Consider the following 20,727-nt stretch of genomic DNA (forward strand, 5'->3'; position numbering starts at 1 on the left):
CAGATGCGACAGGTCAGTGCTGGAATGATGAATGCAGTGCATCTGTCTCTCCGACAAGAAGCCTGCAATCGCGCTACTGAGCCACCGCCGGCTCCGTTCGATGCCGTATTCAGATCTAGCAGTCTGTCCTCCCCAATTCAGTCGGGGCAGAATGAATGAAAGAAGAAGCCTGGTTCTGGGGAGCATCCTGAAGACTTCAGCGAAGTCCGTCTTCATTTCCTGAAGGAGATCCAGGCGGTTGTGGCCCTCCCGACACAAGCTGTTTCCACCGAGGTGAATAATCAAGATGTCTGGAGCTGGAGCTCTGGCCCTGAGAGACAGCAGCACTGGAAACAACTGCTCCCAGAGTCTGCCTCCTCTGCCCTGCCAAGTAATGCTGCAGCGAAGGCCAAGGCTCGTGTCGAGCTCCTGCTCACCGATGTAAGCATACAACCTTCGAATAATTGAACTGCCATTAATCCACACACAAGGTACTCTTGTCATCCGCCATCTCCAAGAGTGAGGGTGCTTTGATTTGGCCCCAGTATTTAAGATGAGCGCTGTGCTTCATTGTCAAAAGGTGGAGCTGTTGCGCATCCTACAGGCAACGAACGCTTTAGAGCAGTAAACAATCAACGAATATCCAACATTTATACTAACGACTTTGTACCGTTCCAGGCAAGTCACACCAAACATTGTCCTAAAATAGTTTTTTCAATGTGTACCACTTGCATAAACACTGCATCCGTAGGAAGTATTATCCGTAGGGGCTGTCATTGTTGTTTCGCGTGCTGTGTGACGTCAGAACTCGGAGTACATGGATCTAGTACGAGATCACAGGTGGGAAGTCAGGGGTTTGACTGCCGTTCCAGTGCACTTTCACGGGTGTAAGGTTGGATTAACACGGGTTACAGGTTGACTGGAACGTGGCATTAGACTCTTGTAGAAGTGTATTTCATCTGCCTAATCTGAAATCAAATGAGCAGCCTCCAATAGTAAGACACACATTTCAAAATAAGAGTCCTGGTGTATATCGTCTAGTTTATAATTAAAAGCCACGCTATATGTATCTTTTCTCCCCTGCTCATTACTGATATTTTGTTACACAATAAACCCTGTAAAACAGATGCATTAGAGCAGTGGTTCTCAAACTTTTTAGAGCGGAGAACCTCCTGAGGCATTAACCATTCGTCTACATAACTTTCCACTGCACATTTTCCATTAAAGAATAATATTTGCCCCCTAAATTGACTTTGGCCATGTTTTATCTTTATAAATAACTTTTTTTGAAGATGATCCCAGGTTATTTTAGGGATGTGTAATATTGACACAAAATGACTTCTATATATATTACTAGGGATGCACCGGTTGACCGGCCATAAATCGGAATCGGACGGTTTTTGCTTAAAATACGTGATCGGCAATCGACCGGTTTTTGGTCTTTTTCCGGACGATTTTTCCGGAAGTGCGGCCACGTGCACAGACTACATTGTAATCGTTCGCTATGTCCTTTACTTACAGTATAGTTCCTTGGCTTATATATTAGGTCTGTTGAATGGGTTATTATTCGGTTTGATGTAGATAGAAGGAAACGAAGAAGATAGATGGAAAAAAATTGTAAATGTGCGTTAATGCATATGTGTGCATCTGTCCCTATTTTAATCACTTTTAATAATTTTTGAAGATTGTGCTGAGATGTAGACCTACATGTACTTATTTATCTGTTATTTTTCATTTTATATGGTTGTTTTATTATAATTTTAACTAACTAAAATTACTTAGAACAGGCTACTCAGACGATTACAATCCAAAAGTAGGCTTTATTTTAATGTCGATTTTAGACACTTCTTTTATCAGGCCTATAATGTTTTAATGTAAGATGTCATATTGTAATTGCATAGCGTAAAATGTTATATTAATATTATTGTAATTAATATACATTACATTATGTTTTAACTATACTATACGATTTGATTTCCAAAACAAACAAACACACACACACACACACACACATTAAAGGCCATGTTGCAGGTTAAACACCACTTTCGATTAATGGGTACATAAATCACTCAAGATATGTATATCATTTTTAAAATGTCTCAAAAATGGTCTTAAAGACCTATTTTTTAAGTTTTTGGTATTAAGGTTTTTTTACGCAACTCTGTGATGACGTCATGTTGGGGAGAAGTCGAGGAAAGGTAGCCTCAGTCTAGTATGATGCAGCGTTCCAGGCAACCCATAAAACCGTGTTTTTCCAACCTTAAACCCTTGAAAGTCCACTGGAACGGCAATCAAATCCGTGACTTCCCACCTGTGAACTCGTGTCTCGTACTAGATCGATGTTCTCCGAGTTCTGAGGTCACACAGCACGCGAAAAACGATGACAGCCCATATGAATAATACTGCCTGCAGATGCAGTGTTTATGCAATTAGTACACGTTGAAAAAACGATTTTAGGTCAATGCAACGTTGCAATAAAATAAATAATCTAGTTACAATTCCTTGCACTCAGAAAGTTTGGCGTAACTTGCCTGTAAAGGTACAAAGTCGTTAGTAGTGTTATGAAATAGTGATTACGAGCTCAAAAACCTGCCTGGAACATGTGCAGCATCAGAACTATAGCGACTGACTGGGATGAGGAAGAGGTGGCAAGAGCAAACATGTATGATGGCCCGCAGCTGTGTAAAATGGGGAATTGCCAAGAACTGATGTCCGTCAAAGCCTATGCTTGGTGAGTTGGTGAAGTGTCCTGGTGAGTTGCTATCATTTAGCATCGCAGCAATTAGGATTGGAGCTAGCTTACGAGCAGCATTGCTCAATTACGACACACACACACACACACACACACACACACAGATATACAGGGTATCTTCACATTTTTTAACAGCAAATTTAATGACTTTTAAGACCTTTTTAAGTCCTCTAAAGGGAAAATTTAAGACTTTATCTAAACAAAAATACAGGAAAATGTTCAGTCCGACAACACAGATTGATGTGGCGAAGCATTAGTGTGGCACAACTCACCACAGCCACGCTCAAGACAGGTCAAAGGGTCACAAAAACTTTTATACCAAGTGCTGATTGACCTTACAACCCTGACATGGTTGACTATGTTTAAACTATCAGCCTTTAAGGTACTTCAGGTAATTTCTAAATTCTGGCCCCTCATAGCAGTTTGAAAAAGACATGGAAGACAGCCCCAGGACATTACAAAAGCCCATTTCATCATACTTGATCTAAATTATGGTTAAATGTTGCTGCCTAATAGCCTTGAGCTGGGTTTGGGGGTTCTCCCCCAAGAAATTGTTGTTCAGGGTCTGATTAGTGTTTTCTATGTCATTTCAGACACAGATAAATGCAAGCACATACAATAATCTATGCATAGACCTAATGAATGACAGACAATTGTAGGAAAGATCAGGATCAGAAATTTATTGCATGTTCCAGTTGTAGGAGATCCATGACTTTCCAATTTACTGTGGGTCCATCCATTGACACAGAAAGCATGTTCCTTAAATTAAGTTCCTTGGTGCCCTCCTGAAATTATAAAAAAATAAAATCAAAACAAAGTCCACCTCAAGAATGATAAAATTTTCATTCATGTTCACTCAGATTAGATGGTTTGTCTAAAGTAGTGATTCTCAAACTGTGGTCTGGGGACCACTGGAGGCATGCCAGATTACCAAAGAGGTCTGTGAGCAAAAGTCATCAACCAAAAATGACTGACATGGACTGTGACACCGTTGTACATTTCCAATTCACTTCTCATGACTTGTTTTCTAATCATGCACATTATTAGCAGGTGAAGTTAGCCATGGTTTCAGAAGACTAAAATGGCCTGCATTTGTACATGCATTAGGGATGCTCATTAAGCCAAATATGTCAAGTTTTTCTTTTCTTTTTTTTTATTGGCTAAGTGGTCCTTGATTTGAAAGAAAAAAATGTTTGAGAAACAAGTTAAGCCATAATAGTGAATGCTCACGAATTGGGCCTATGTGATAGGGTTCAGTGTCAACGTTGTTAACCTAAAATTGAGAAGCACAAAACAGATATTTGGAGTCTAATTATGAACTGGGCTACATTATTTAATTCAATTAAATTTTACTTTTCACATAAAAAAATATGCAAGAAGCATAATGCATATTGAATGCTTTATACAATAAAGTTATTTACAGCACTGCCTTCCATCCATGCAGTAGTCCTATGCCTAGATGTCACCCACCCACAACATTTTTTTAACTGATTGGATGGGACAATATATCGATGCATTTTGAATCGAGAAATTATTCTGGATCGATTCCAATTTTTCTGAATGCATTGCGATTCTCTCTCGAATCGATTCTTAGTTTAGTTTTTAACAGCAGATGCCACTGCGTGCTTTAGATGCCTTACACACACCACTTGAACCTACTATAAAATAATAATTAATAAAGTTCGAAAAGGTTGAAGCGAAGTACAAGGGTGTTTGCAGTGGGGCGTTTACATTAATCTTGCGTCATAAAAGCAATATATCAATTACATAATCAGACTCAGCAGAACGCACGAGCGCTCTTCGTCGTGAGCATTTGAGTGTTCGGTTAAAAACTAGCCTAGAGCGCCATCTGCAAAAACTAAGCTCATAATCAATTTGCAACGCATTTGAAAAAAAAATTAAATCAATCCAAGAATTGGGACGCATCAATATTTTTGTCCCAAATATTCATTAGGAAACAAAAACACATTTTAACATATTCAAATCATTTTAAATGTTACTTTTAGAGTCTTACCTTAAAGTGCTCCAGCAAGTCTTCTGCCATTGAGGTGCTCAAAAACTGAGAACCAAGATAGCGAGACCTGACAATCATGGTCTTGTCCACAGCTTTATCGTCTTTGCCCATGCTTGCGATTTCGCAAACTGCCGTGGTGGCGAACCATCAGCGCTACGCGTTCATCAATCACTTACTCGTATGTGACATATGGTATGATGCAGGTTGCACCCACGAAGTGCTGCCCCCAAATGTTGTGCTGGTCAAATTGCGGTTGAAAAAATAAATAAAAATGACGAGTCGGACATGAAATTTAAGACCCCACATGAAATTTAAGACATTCATATGGAAAATTCCAGGATTCAAGACATTTTCAGACCTTAAAAATCGAAAATTGTATTTAAGACATTTCAAGACTTTTTAAGGACCCGCGGGGACCCTGATATATATATATATATATATATATATATAATTTTATTTATTTATTACTGTCATTGAATGGCACTGAGTGAAAAATAAATGTTTTCTTTATATCTAGGAGCAGTGATCATGACGTTAGTTCAGAGAAGTACCGGTAACCTTTGTCATAGTGTCGTAGAACTGGTAAATGTTGTCTTTGTCATCTACAAATAAAAGGCATCATGCTAGATATATGGACGTTTCGAAGCGTTTATCTCGTCCTCCGGTGAAAATGTTGTTGCAAACGTAGCCGCGTGTGTGTCGCTGTGTTTGACAGGAGCTTGTGTGGGTGCCATCCCATGTAAACTGCGTTAGAAAGCTTGTGCTGTAGGGAAGTGAGTGCGTTTGGATCGCTATCTCTCTATCTATTTGTCTGTCTATCTATCTACATACTGTATCTAGTCTACCTATCTATCTATATATATGTATTTATCTATAATCTGCATTCTGCGCTATCTGAATACTCACGTCTCTCTAGTCACTCTCAATGCGCTCAAGGCGGCTTTGGTAAATTCTCTCCCCAACGTGACGTGATGCAATGCATTGTGGGGGAAAGGAGACCGCTGTAAGATAGTACCTACTTTTTCGTATTATATTCCGTTTTGTGATACCCAACAACATAAAATACAATGGATAACAGTTTAAATGTTTATTACCAACAAGCAAATTGCACATATTCGTTAAAAAATTAACCTTGCAACACGGCCTTTAATGTTCAAGGTGAGTTTACGCTGATTAACCTTTCGAGGTCAGCTTGCTTGCGCTTTATCTGGCAATAGTCAAAGCCCTTATTTTTGGAGAGCTGTGATATTCAACTTTGGAAACTTCAGTGTGTTAACTGTTTGTTACCTGTTTTTTGTTATTTCATCTTCCTTTATTTACTTCAATTGACTTGTTGCTAGCATATTATACATGTTTTCTAAGAGACGAGACTCTTCTTCCGAGTTAAGCTTTTTCAGGGAAGTCCACTGTCTCCATCAATATAATGAAAGATTATGATAAGTTGAATCATCATTATATAGGCCTAAGCAGAAGTGTAAAGAGTGACGTTACCTGAAAATCAATACTTGAGAGTAAAAATACAGATACCTTACAGTAAAAAAGAATCACAAGTCAAAAATTAGAAGTCACCATTTCCAATACAACTTGAGTGAAAGTCTTAACGTTTCTGCAAGTATTTTACTCGTACTGAATGTGGCTAAAAAAAGATGAAGGTCATCCTCAACAGCTGAGACATGCAGATGATTTAAGACATGCAGGTGAAATGAACAATTGATTTGTAAGATAAAATAAAATAAAATGCAAAATAAAGCTGAATACCTCAATATTATGAATCAAGGTAGACACAACAGCCTTAAACGCAATTGTACAAGATTTCAAGGAGGTGTAGCGAAAAAAATAGTTTATTCAATTCAATATGGTGGACAGACGTCATGTTGAAAAATGACGAATGAGACAGAGTCGGTATAACCCACAGAGTCCATAGACAACAAGATCATAATTTTCTGACTGACTGTTCAGGAGATAAGCAAATGTGCATTTTTGGTATGTCAACACCCATAGGTGGCATTGTTCCCATTGGGCCCTCAGATAATGGTGTAGATGAAGTGTACCAAGTTTGGTTTCGATTGATCAAAGTTTGGACGATACAGCCTCTGAACCATTTGAGGTCGACCTTGTTAAGTTCACAATTTAATAACTTTTGGTTAATAGTCATGCATTTTGCAATTAACGTGAAGTCAAACATAGGAATGCTCAAATCCAGCAGTTATTTCTATTCTATTTAAAGTAAACAAGAGTAAAGCATTGAAGTGAGGGTTCTTTATTAACAGTCAGAAAAAACATGTCCCCATAGTCAAAGACAGAAAAAAAAACTGGAAATGCATACAACATCTTGCATCTTCAATATTTACAGAGTCAATTTAAATCAGGAAGGATAAAACTAAGAGCTACTTCAAGTGCTCACAGGACTGAAATTTAAACAAAAGCACATTTCCTCAAAAAAAAAAAAAAAAACAAGTTGCAATTTATAACTAACAATACATTACTTATTGGGGGTATCTGCAATAGAAGTGGGAGATTGGGAAGTTGGCTGGTTTACTTTCGGCTGACTGTCTATTGGAGATTCCACTATAAAAAGGTCAAGTTCGGCTCGGTCATCACTTGGAGCTGCAGATTGTGTAGGTGGTGAGAAGTGCATGGGTGGACTGCTGGGTTGTGGGGTGTCTGTATGTGATTTTTCCGGATATGCCAGGTGGGTGATGTAGTTGTGTATTGTCATATTCATAGTGGGGAGGTCTAAAAGAGCGTCCATTGTGTCGGTTGTGGCGTTTTTTGGAACTTGGATTGTGGATCGGAGAATGTGGTTCTCTATGTTAACGGATTTGATGTCATCAGAGGTCGTGGTTGTTATTTTAAGTCTGGCGTGTGTGTAGTGTAATGGCGTCGGCTCTGTAAAATATATCGCATTTGTCACAGAGGACTCTTGTGCAGGAAAGTGCCATGTGATTTAACTTGTGCTTAAGTGGACAAATGTAGATGATGTTGACTTTGGCGCCAATGATGTTTCCAGTTACATGTTCAGATGTGCTGGGCTGTAGTGGAAATGTGGGGTCAGTGCATGTGGTGGGTGTAAATTTTGTCTCTTATGTCGTGGACAGGAATTTTGTACCTCTGAACATCCGTAACGAAACATTGGTTATGTAAAACCAGGAGTCCAGCTGAAGGTTTTGTTGTACGCCCCAGACAGTAAGCTCCATGATGCCATGATGCATGTCCTTCGCTTTCCATCTGGATTATCTTTACAGTGATGTTAACCTGCAGAACATTAACAATACGAATTAGTGTCTTATGGTATATTTCTAGTTTCATTACCTTCATATCCCACTTTATCTAGTCTACTGTGGTAACAGTAACTTTGCAACAAGATGTCAACCAACTCTTAGAGAAAGAGACTTGATCAGGGATAGTGTAACACGTTGACTTGTAAAGTTACCTGAAGGAGCATAAACAGGATATTGGGTCAACAGTCTAATACGGTTACTAGTACCTGATATTTAATTATGAATTCAGTTCCTGGATCTGTGGAATGAGCAGAGGTGTAAAGGGCATAGTAAACCTGCATTTGTTAACCAAGCTACCAACATTTTCTTGAAGGGTTTAGAATAGATTGAATGATAAAACTGTTTTACCCCCTCCCCACCACTAGTACTTACTCTGTGGTATTCCATATCCATTTGCAGAAACTGGCTAATTGTTTGGTCTTGAATGGGGACCATTATGGTGGGGTTGTAAGGGTAGTCACTGGAACTCAAGCAACACCATTTGGATTGGTGGGTGAACAGTATGTCCATTTCATCTTGTCTCCTTGACGGCTGGACAACCACATTATTAAGTTGGACAGGGCATCTAAAACATGACAAAAAAAAAAAAACCTTAGAACATATTGCTTGCAGACTAGAAGTTGTAACAGGCTTTCATTTTCAACTTCAAAGTGTCATTTTAAGTCTGCATTATGGTATCACAATTGTAAAATTCCCTAGACAGTACCTTTCTCCTGTACAGGTTCAAAGTATTAGAAGTAGAGACTAAAACCCCACAAGTATTTGTAAAAATGAAACTAAAGTTTACCAGTCTTTCTTCACCTTGAACACCAGAAGCTTACAGACTTTGTGGCGTTGTTGTAAGACTCCTTCGAAGTACTGTCGTTTAACCCCATGACGCAGAGGTGTGATGTTGTGAATGTAGCCAGTAACTGACTGGTTAGGACTGGCAGTTGAAGTACTTGCCATATCTAGAAAAAAAAAAAGTAAGATATGATATAGAATTAGTACATGTAGGGTTTAAGAAACTGAAAACATTTTACACACATAAAAACAAATTTTTACAGTTTTTTCTTCTTCAGCCGACTTTACTACGGTTGATGCACAATGTGGTCAAGCTTGAACCAAATAAAATAGCTTATTTAAATGTTTTTAAATGCACCTACTGCCTTTTAATGATGGGGTTAAGTATAGACTAAACAAAAGTAAAGTATGTGGATTCAAACTCTTGCATGCCATCATGCAGGTCATTTGATGGTGAAAAGAGCAGCAAACAATACGAGAAAGGGCTTGACTTGTACCAAACTTTTCGAAATTATCATACAGCTTGACCCCTCCAGTGAGCTGCAGCTTATTTGAAATTGGTATTGCAGTTTGGTTCTTCATAAATTGTTCATTAAATCTGATGCAAAGCAGAATTTTTTTATTACACAGGATTTTAAGGTTTTAAACTTTCTTTACCATCAACAAAAATACAAGCATTTCACACACAGGCCATCCTATATAAGTGTCCATAAACTATTTTTTTTGTTTACTCCATGTAGTTCTGAGAGCTGAGGTGCATATTTTGACTTTTATTTTATTTTTCAGATACATCAAGGTAAGTGCACAAAGGTCTCTGTCACATACACACACACACACACACACACACTATAATTTGCTGTTGTACTCCATATACAAGCCAGAAACAAAGCCTTTTTTTGCACAGGCCTATCTAAAGGGTTAATGGTCCCACCTAGTGATCAACTGTAAAAAAAAAAACATTGTACCCGTTCCCAACAGGGAAAACCACAAACAATCAAGAATGCATGATTATATGGTGTCATGGCTTCGCAATCAAAAAATGTCGTTATAATGGAAGTCAATGGGGCAAAAACAGCTACCAACAATAAATAAGGGTGAAAAAATTTAAATCTAATGCTAAAAATGCATCAAAGCCAATGTTGTTACGTGAACGAGTCAGTGTATTGTTCGTTATCTGGCTCGGCTCTGTGTTCATCTTCAGTTCTCTCTTCACAGCAGTTCAGTCAGTGTAGTGTTTGAGTAAATGAATTACTCCGGGATATTGGTTTGTTTTAACTCAGAGGGAGTGTCAGCCACATTAAAAAAGTTAACAGCTTAAGTCATTTGTGGATTAATGCGTATTAGAGATGCGAACAGTTTAAAACGATTCAGTTCGGTTTGGTGAACTGAATGATTCGTTCGCGAACCGGATATACAGCTGCTTTGTTTTGAACTCTCTCACACAGACACGGAAGAGAAGACAATGCTGAATAAAGTCATCGCTTTTGCTATTTTTGGACCAAAATGTATTTTTGAAGCTTCAAAAAATTCCAACTGACCCTCTGATGTCACATGGACTATTTTGATGATGTTTTTCTTACCTTTCTGGACATGGACAGTAGACCGTACACACAGCTTCAATGGAGGGACTGAGAGCTTTAGGACTAAATCTAAAATATCTTAAACTGTGTTCTGAAGATGAACGGAGGTCTTACATGTTTGGAACAGCATAAGGGTGAGTTATTAATGACATCATTTTCATTTTTGGGCGAACTAACCCTTTAATATCCTGGATTAAAAAAACAAAAAACAAAAAAAACATTTGGTAGTTTTGATCAGGACTGAGGTTGATTTTAATAGATTTATGCAAAAGAAATCTAAATAAAAATTTTATACATTTTTACGGCGGTTTAATTGAATGGATGTTTTCATCCCAAACATAATGAAAGGGTAGTGAATTTAAACAATATACAAGGGTTAAATGTATAAAGGCTGACAAGTTTCCTTTTTTTTTTCTTTCTCTGGTGTGGTGGTGGTGCACTGATAAATAAAAAAGATACTTTAAATGTGAAATTAAAACTGCCAGTAGGTGGCAGTAAGTCACTGTTAATTAGTGATTCAATGTGATTGAACCGAATCATTTAAACGCTTCATTCATTCAGGAACAAAACACCTTCATGTTGCTCAGAGACTCAAAACAGTGCTGTGTTTGAAATGATTATTTTTCTGTGTCAAAATACAACATAAACAGGAAACATGGAGTCTAAAACACCACTTAACACTCTTAACTTCTTTATTGATCTATTGTAAACAGTAAAAGGCACTCTTTATTTGAAACTACACTGAAAAAAAGGAAAAGCAGTTTTACTGAATTTACTAAAACAATACACTTACAGTCTACTTAATACATTTATGTTTAAGATGGAAACATAATTTTATTGTTTAAATTCTAAATGAAATTCAACATAATCATCAAAACATGATATAATCACTTTGCAAGAAAATGTTCAAATTGTTTCAGATTTCAAACAAATTGTGTTCATGTAAAATGATTTTTTTCTGCTGTTTGATTTATTTAATTAAAATAAGCCCATGTCACACAATTACTTTGTATTTTCTTCTCAACTTAATTCCATTGTGTAGGCTATAATTAATCTAATTCAGGTTTGTGAAATAGTCGTTTGCGCGGGAGCAACGTGCGCGAGAGCGTCTGCGCATGGGATTTGAAATCCAGACCACACCAGGACCGTTGGTTTGGAAAGGACACATGAGGGGACTGACTGTATTGTTTTCAAAGCTCGTTAAAAGGTAAGAATTTCAGTATCAATCGTATGATATATTATAAAAATACATTCATTGTCAGATTAAATGCAACAATAATGTTTTAAGATAACCCCACATGCTTTTAAATCATGTCGATGGTATATTTAGTCGAGTGTCGTCGCAGATTTTTTTAACGTTAAGTAAACCATAAATATTACTGGTAACATTAGTTTATCAAACTTCTACAATCCGATTAAACAATTTACAGATGGAAATCAAGTTTTCATCAGGTGAATAATAATAACATGGACTTTAGGATTTGTGTGGGGGAGGGGTTCGTAGGCAAAAGCGCTCGCTCAATGCTCTGTCAGTGCATGTCTAGTTTGATTTACCAACGAATAATTGAGTTAAACACAGTGGTGGACAGTAACGGAGTAGCTTTACATTTACTTAAGTACATTTTTCAAGTATCTGTACTTTACTGGAATAGTTTTATTTTGAGTAACTTTTACTTTTACTTCACTACATTTCAAAGCATACAGTTGTAGTTTTAAATTCACTACATTTCATAAAACATATCGTTACTCCCTATAATATATCACGTGCTCCGACACGGAGAAGCGGTGTCTGATTCATCATGAACGAACCGAGTCTTTTCAAAATAAACTTTAATCGGATCGCGAATCGCACCAAACGATTCGTTTGCGTATTAGAATTATCCGATTGCAGCTGTTCTGGAGTCGACCACTCACTGAGTCAAATGAACCGTTTAGTGCGAGTCTACAGAAGTAAGAACCGGGAGATCTTGTGAGCGCGCGTGCGTCTGATGTTGATAAAAGTAAGTTATTAATGTTGAAATTTAGGATAAATTATTGTAACTGAAAATCATATTTAGGTAAAAATTGTCCGTTGTTTGGGAACTAAATCCACTGTAAAGAGTGATCTGTTTAAGCCCACTGAAATGCTCGAGTGCAGACGATGCAGACACATCAATCAGCGTCTCTGTGTTTTAGGTTAAAAACATTAACACAGATTAAATAAAATAACTCATGCATGTTCAAATTCCACGCTGCCGTAATATTAACAGTTTTATTAAAATGCTACCATGTCCTATGTGACGTCTGTTTTTATATTGTTTATCAACAGTAACGTTATTTGGATTAACTAAACGAGTAAACCGACATGAATGTTTATTCATAACCGTACTGAAATATTGTTAGCTGATGCTAACTGTCTAGCAAACAAGCTTGCTGGTGCTAACTTGAGGTAATTTTTATAAATAATGTCCAAATATTTTTATTCAACCACCTATATATATATATATATATATATATATATATATATATATATATATATATATATATATATATATACACACATCTGGGGAGAAAAGTAAGAATGTGATGTTAAGAACATGGTAACTAACGTTACAGTAATTATCAAAGAGGGGAAGAGATGCACCCTGTTTGGCCATGGGTGTTTTTACACCACAGACAAGATTTGAGAAGGAAAAAATCATTATGAAAATATAATTATATTTTCCTTAAAATGTTCTTCCTAACTTCAGGCCTTATTATAATGTCATATATAACTGTGATGTTCTGTAAAACAACAAACTTTAAAATACTTTGTTCTTACTGGTGAAAATAAGATGGTCAACTCTGCTTTCTCTCGGGTAAATCACAGTGTAAGCTTCACAGTGATCATTACTCTCGTCAACATATACACAACAAAAATATATCTTGACTCCATATAGTGGTTATTTTGGAAAAATCCCAGGTATTTTGAGCAGTAGGATTCTAAAAAAAAAAAAATGTGCTAATATAAAATTAAATTAAGTAGCCTATATAATTGCAAACATCTATTTTTCAGTACTTTTTTACTTAAGTACATAAAAAATTTAAAAAGGAGTACTTTTACTGGAGTAATATTTTACTATACGTATCTGTACTTTTACTCAAGTACTTGATTTGTGTACTTCGTCCACCACTGGTTAAACATACAGTATGTTTTTGGTGCAGGGACCTATTTTATCAAGTAAATGAATACTCGATAGCCCCGCCCTCAACCCATAACTCACAAAAATCTCTCCCAGGCAGGTTTTAAGATTACAATATTAGGATTTTGCATCTAAGTTAATAAAATTTTTGTTGGCTAACCAACATGGTTGTCACTTTGAGATGGATATCATAATTAATATAAATGACTGCTGCAATAAAGGTTATTTTATGGTATGCTATAAATTGTTTTTTAACTGAATGTTGGTTAATTTTCTAGTATTTACCATACATTTTGGAAAAAATTAAAAAGTACAGTAAATTGTTACTTAAAATCATTAATTGTTGTTGTTATAACTAATTTCTGCTCGTTCTCTCTTTACAGTGACATTTGGAATTCCAAAGCCTGTTAAGACAAATTACGAGCTAAGTCAGTCCCCAACAAAGCCTTGTAGAAGTCGGTGAATTAACTGATGAATACCTCTTGGCTGACTATTTGACTGGACATGTGCAGATGGTAACGTTAAAGAGATTTGTCTGCTGCAAAGGTAAGGAAGAAAAAAGTAAAAATAGCTTCAAAATAATTTTTTAAGTTTTTTGTTTGTTTCCTATAATGGAAAAGCTACTTTGATTTACAGTGATATTGTATAAATTCTTAAATTATTCCACATTTAAAAAGTGCTGTATCTAAACATGCAAACAGTTGTTGAGGGTGTGTTCACTATTGTTTTACTATTGAGTTCACTATTGAGGCACTGGACAATGACATCGGCTGTTCTTCGAATCATTTTGGGGGAGAGCAGCTGGCAGAGAGTGGTATTTCCATTTGGCTTGCCTGAATCTGTGTCTGAACTAGAAGATGCCATTAGGAGTATAACGGCTGATTGCCTGTAAAAGATCCCTTTCATACTTAACCAATAATTATATATAGTCGTAAGGTATTTTACAGTCTCCAGGCTCACATAATCTCTTACATCAACATTTGTTTAAATATTGACAGATTATAGATATAAATATATTTTAAAGGTTTACTTCTGTATATAGTTGGCTAATTGCATATGATGATGCTGAATTAGCACAAACCCTCTCTTGGTGTTAAAATATTATCAAGTTTTACTATAAACATGAATTGGGAAATTAGTGATCAATAAGGCACGAACAGTTATTTTTGCTTTATTGAACTGATTTTTAAAAATGCATTGTTTGGATGTCTTGTTAGCTCACTATAATTTTTTTTGTTTGTGTGCATGTATTCACACTCTATTTTTTGTAATTGATGTTATTAGCAGTAAGTAAGTTGCATTACATTTCACATAATAAAATCAAGCTATTATCTTTATTATATTTTTCTAGACTACAACATATACATTTTTTAGGAACTTTTAGTGAATGAGACCCATTGTGCTCTTTTGTTTAATTGTGATTTGAGTAATGTCTTAAACTAACCTTTCTTTTTCTGCTTTGGCTTATTTTTAAGGATGACATTGATGCAGCTTGTGAACTTGCCATCAGAGGACTGGTTATCTATCTTAATGAGGACCCTAAAGAGCTCATTCAGGAGTATGTGGTGAGTAGTTATAGCTTAACTGATGGAATCTGCACTATGTTCAACAAGCAAAAATATTAATACATCTAAAAACCATGGTTTCATCAAATATGCACACTGCAACATAAATAAAAATAATAATAATTATATCCACTAGACATGTAGCATTAATTGTAATACATAATACATATTCATCTTTTTTTCTGTCTTTAGGACATGGAAGAAGATCCAGTTTATTTTACAGTATGCGATTGAGAAGACTACCATGGGCATCTTCCTGATAAAGCACACTGCAGACAATGAAGCCCATGATGTAGGCATTGTGCTAGAGGGTGTAGCAGTGCTTCAGGACCTCAACAGTGTGGATTTTGCAACTTCAATGTTGTTTGGTCTAATTTATGCTCTTAACCTGCAGTACCCCACAAAGTTGCGTTTTACATATGAAATTTACCAAAAACTCTTCATAGACTTGGATGCAGGTGAACTCTCTATCAAGGCCCAATTTCAAATCTGAACTCAACCAGTGAGATGGACTGATTTTTGAATGACTTCTGTGACTACAAACAATCAACCTCTGAAAATTTCAGCAGCCTTCATGCAAGACCACCGCAGAGGGTAAACTGTGATCTTGTTGTTTAGACTGTTCCCCTTTGCCTGCTCTTGTTTCTTTATCTTTTTTTTTGTCTGAATTTGGCCCTTCTTTGGACTGGGTCAGAAGTTGATTGATTAGAGAGCTGAATCTATGAAACATGGTTGAACTAGCATAAATAAGATACATTGTTTATAGTTTAGGTAAGGGTCAGATACTGTATTTTCACATTATTTTGTAATGTCTATATATAATTATCTTTGAGACGAAAGCGTTTTTCTTGAAATAAGTTCCAGGTAGGGCTGCACGATATTGGGAAAAAATAACATTGCGATATTTTATTTTTCTGCGATATATATTGCAATATGAAATCTAATCTAATTTTTTCTTACAAACAAAAATTGGGTGAGCACACTTACGTTCTTATTTTAAATGATTAAAACCTCGACACCATCGTGTCAATTGATTAATATGTGCGAGGGAGAGAGAACAAGACATTGCCCATGGTGTTTGAAGACGATGAGCGTGCGGCCGGGGCTCTCTCTCTCTCTCGTGCATGCTCTCTCTCTCTCTCCTCTCTCTCTCTCATGCATGCTCTCTCTCTCTCTCTCTCGTGCAAGCGCTCTCTCTCTCTCTCTCTCTCTCTCGTGCTCTCTCTGTCTCTCTCTGCCCTGTTAAACTGACAGGACTTAAAAACATGTAAATGATAAACTTTTACTCTATGATGGTTTAGCTGTACAATTAATCGGCTAATCACATTCATCAAAAGACGGGGAGCAGCTGCCCGTACAGTTAATGAATAACGAATCAACTACGACAGCCTACATCACACATCCTGCGATGTGACTATCGTGGATTCATACATCGCGATATCGATGCTTAAACGACACATCGTGCAGCCCTAGTTACAGGTACTGGTGTTCTTGTGTACAGTTTTAAGGTTTCTGAGAGAAATGAAATAAATTAGTGTTACAATGTTGTATTAGTTTTTAAACACACGGTTACATGCAGTATAATGTTACTTATGTTTATGATATTGTTTAAAAAAAAAAGAAATCTTGTAAAACTTTTGAAGGTTTAAATATATTGTTGATCTACATGTTATGCATACAAAATGAACCGTCTTTGTTTTTATACTAGTCTAATTAAAACTGATGTATTTTTATTAAATTTAATCATCAGAGAAGTTATTTATGCTATGCTTTTGAAAGCACAATGTTATTTAGACATGCCATTTAAATTACACATTGTTAAAATGATTAAATAAAGGATTTACAAAAGGTTTTTGTGTTACGTGAAATGAAACATGCAACAACAAACCATTGAAATGTATTAAAATTTAATTTTAGTGAATTTATCAAAATTATGTTAAGATAACTTGATTTCATTGCGCAGAATTAACATGATTGAAGCAGATATCTGAAATAAAAAAATTATGTTAAACTAGCATAACTGAATTATGTTAGTATAACTTGAAAAGACTATGTACACATTACTTTTTGAAATTGCATAGGATTAACACAACCATATTATAATGAAACCACATAAATGCATAGGATACTTTGAACTCAAACTGAATGTGTGGAACCAATGTCCATAATTCAATTGAGTAAATCCAACAAATCTTTTTTTTCAGTGTACATGATGTGGTATAAATAAATACATTTTCTGCCCTTGATTTTGTGATCATTCTAAATGCATTTGAATAGACTGAATGTGTGAAAGAGCACGCACACTAATCTAGGCTTCACGTAATGTATACGTGCACTCTGTAGGTGTTTTGATCACGATATTCTCGCATACAATATCGCACACCCCTAGCCCCGACCCAGATTCCACTCAACAATATATGTATGATTGTGCTCATTTCCCAAAATGGTGTTGTTATTGTAGAGAAGCTGAAAGTCAGCAGTTATGTTGTTTCTAGACCATTTGGGATGATCACATCCTGAGCAAATGGTGACCAGTTGTAGAATGGGACAGGTGTTTGACACTGAGAACCACCTCAGACAGAGGGGTGTCAGAACTTAATTATCACAAAGACCACAGCTGTAATGACAGGAGTAACTTCATTTACATTAAAAGAAGTAAACTGTAACTGTATAAAAGGTTTGAGCTTAGGATGTTCTGGGTTCATTCTGACTGAACTTTGTTACTGCTCTGCTGCAATAAACATCTTCACCAAGATGTTCAATGTCCTCATTACTTTTTCTTACACAGTAATTAGTAGTGCCAAATGTGCAGTGTAGAGCCCAGGATATAGAATACAGGTATCTATTTTTAGCGCTGTGCATCAATACGTTGTATCATTTGTCATTTGATTGATGCATTGCTTCATATCAGTGATTCATTACACCTCTACAGGAGCCATAACAGAAAAAGACCTGCCGCCCATTGACGATAAACATACACAAAGAAGTTCACACGCAGAAGATCGGAAGGAGCTAGACTAATGAGTGATTTAAGAAGAAGAATTTTGTTAATAATATGAGATGACACTGTTTCTTGACTCTAGTCCTGCACTGCAGATAGTTTTATCTGCCCATGAATTATTATAATTGCTTCAGTGTCTGTACCCCAGATATTAATGCTTAACTATCTTTGAAACATCTCTTCTGCTGTTAGTAATTTGTAGATGGTGCACCCAGACGGAGCTTTTAGCATTGCTGTTGATTTCAATTTCAATCTCAGCAGCAAGAGAAGAGGAGACAACACTCTTGATCATGTTTATGCAAATATCCCCAATGCACACAAAGCAACTCCCGTCCCCCATGCTGGACAATGTGACCACTTAAACACCCCACCATCAAACGTGTGAAACCCATATAGAGGACATGTTCTGCAAAACCTCTCAAATTGTCCTGTCAGTCATGTCTTCACTAGTTTCATGTGATAAATGATATATAACATACCTACAGACGATGTAATAACCTACCATAGTAAGACCTATCATGTTTCTTTAAGGGCACTGTAAGAAAACACATTTTCCAAAATTGGCGGAACACTCCAGGCTCATCTCTGCTTAATAGAATACCTTGCCAATAAAATCAATAACACAACTATGTGGTAAAAGTAAAATGACATGGACTAACCTTCAACTTCAATAATCCAATCCAGTCAGTGACCAACTGCCACCTCCTCCAAGGCTCTTGTCAGTTCCTCTCGGGGAGTAATGTATCGTGAAGAGACCAGCGAGGAGGCAGCTGACAGGGTGAGTGGACCACCACAAAAGAGTTCCTCCATAATGGAAGAGTGCTCCTTTATGGCATTTAGCACCTCAATGTCTCCAGTCCTGCTTTCAGTCTTTTAATCAGATAAGTACATATGTTGTCAGAATCAAAGATTTCTTAATCATCAGTAGAGTTCTATCAATATTTCATATGCAACACAAGTGTACAAGTAACACATTTATGAAAACTTGACCCCTACAGTGTACGTTGTTCTTACCTTTTATTTTAACACCTTTATTAATATTAAGAAAAATGGGTGATCAAACATGTAATCTTACTGTTTGAGAGACATCTCTATCATTACCTCCAGATAGTATGTTAGTGCTGCATTGATAAGATCCTGACGTTCTTCGAGGGTTGAAACCTTGCTTAAGGCACCGACCGTGTGGAGACAGTTTGAAGCCTCCAACATCCCTGTGTGTGTCTCTGTAATGGTTTCTGTCCTCTGGATCTAAAAGTTAGTAAGAGAAGAGGTTTTATTTGAAATAACCTTTTGTTGCTGGTAATGTGAACTGTTATCCTAGTCCAAAATAGATACATAATGGCTAATGTAGTACAATAAATGACTAAGATGAACATTTTTTTTACTTTGTTTTAGCATACCTTCATGACAGTGACCTCTGGTATAAATATTATTCACTGTTGACTGAAAGTACATGCTAATGTAATCAACCAATAACTTGTTGACACAAGGGCCTCTTGTTATTGTAGTTGTTGTTACAAAAAATGTCCTTTAGATGTGCAAATTTTAAATGTTTAATATTTCCACATTTATAAACCATCCATCTATATGTAAATCACACCTGGTCCCGACTACGCCACCTGGGGTTTATAACCACGAAAATAGACAGTACTTGATAGAAAAAAAGAACGAGACGTGACTTTCCAGCTCAGTAACTTTATTGACAAAGAGTTATAAACCTCTGAATCAACTTTTGAGAATATTCTAAAATAATTTATTAAAGTCCAGCCTCATTAAAGTGAGTGAATAATGGACTGAAGGAAGAGCATCAGATGCAGTTGCTGCTAAAAACTGTTCATCCGTCTGAACTTCTGATGAAACGACCTGAAGCTGATCAAACATCGAAGGGTTTCAACACCAGATGAACAAACCCCTGATGTCTTTACACACAAACAGACAAACTGTGCTAATGATTGTGTTTTCACATGTTTATTAATGGTCATTGTGTTTTTGAGGAATACCTGAGGGAAGAGAAGGAGTTATTGTGATATATATTCATTTGAACCTTGTTTACCGCACCAAGCGTTGTTGAAGATCAAGTTCCTTTCTGCATAAATACTGACCACACAAACACAGATGAGGAGCACAAGTCCACTCCAGGAGAGAAACTCGTGTTCTTGATGACAACAAAACCAAAAGAAAATTACAACCTGCAAAATGCAGAGAGGAAAAGGAAAAAGGGCTTTGCAAATATTGACGTAACTGTAACACTTGTCTAATTTTTTTATTCATTGTGTTTTAGTTGTCATTTGACCTCAGTCTGTTTAGTCACTCATTCTGTTCACCTGTTATTTAGCTCATTATCTCATTAGTTTAAGTGTATTTATGACCTTCAGGTTTTGTGTAAGTCAGTCTGTGTGTGTGTGTGTGTGTGTGTGTGTGTGTGTGTGTGTGTGTGTGTGTGTGTGTGTGTGAAGGGGAGGATTTTCTGAAGGTATTTTTGAGTCAAAATGACTGAACACCTGTGACAGTGTGTTTGTAGTTGTAGAGAAAAGCCACATGTGTATCAGTAAGTTTGAAGTGAGAGAGAAATGTTTTAAGAGTTGTAAACCTGTAGACTTTCTTTCTCTCC

The 20,727-nt window shown here is 36.5% G+C and overlaps 1 protein-coding gene and 4 long non-coding RNA genes across 7 annotated transcripts in view; 2 read left to right on the top strand and 3 right to left on the bottom strand.

The window, feature by feature from the left end:
• Nucleotides 1-20,727, top strand: part of LOC113071650 (CD209 antigen-like protein C) — a 291,989-nt gene that overhangs the window by 128,514 nt on the left and 142,748 nt on the right. The gene's annotated exons all lie outside the window — the stretch shown is intronic.
• Nucleotides 1-20,727, bottom strand: part of LOC113071656 (uncharacterized) — a 119,452-nt gene that overhangs the window by 50,465 nt on the left and 48,260 nt on the right. The gene's annotated exons all lie outside the window — the stretch shown is intronic.
• Nucleotides 3,388-5,110, bottom strand: LOC113071657 (uncharacterized). The gene is made up of 2 exons (XR_003280193.1): nt 4,746-5,110; nt 3,388-3,516 (listed from the first exon to the last, which is right to left on the bottom strand). It is a non-coding gene; the product is annotated as an uncharacterized LOC113071657 (long non-coding RNA).
• On the bottom strand, nt 6,974-19,208 carry LOC113071661 (uncharacterized). Its single transcript, XR_003280198.1, has 3 exons — nt 18,776-19,208; nt 8,814-8,976; nt 6,974-8,591 (listed from the first exon to the last, which is right to left on the bottom strand). It is a non-coding gene; the product is annotated as an uncharacterized LOC113071661 (long non-coding RNA).
• Nucleotides 11,164-16,911, top strand: LOC113071659 (uncharacterized). Of its 2 annotated transcripts, none has more exons than XR_003280195.1 (4): nt 11,164-11,596; nt 13,934-14,096; nt 15,026-15,115; nt 15,308-16,911. It is a non-coding gene; the product is annotated as an uncharacterized LOC113071659 (long non-coding RNA). The 2 variants fall into 2 exon arrangements; XR_003280196.1 differs by lacking the exon at nt 11,164-11,596 and adding an exon at nt 12,340-12,389.

Source organism: Carassius auratus, unplaced genomic scaffold, assembly GCF_003368295.1.
Source record: "Carassius auratus strain Wakin unplaced genomic scaffold, ASM336829v1 scaf_tig00007763, whole genome shotgun sequence".
Classification (NCBI taxonomy): Eukaryota; Metazoa; Chordata; class Actinopteri; order Cypriniformes; family Cyprinidae; genus Carassius; species Carassius auratus.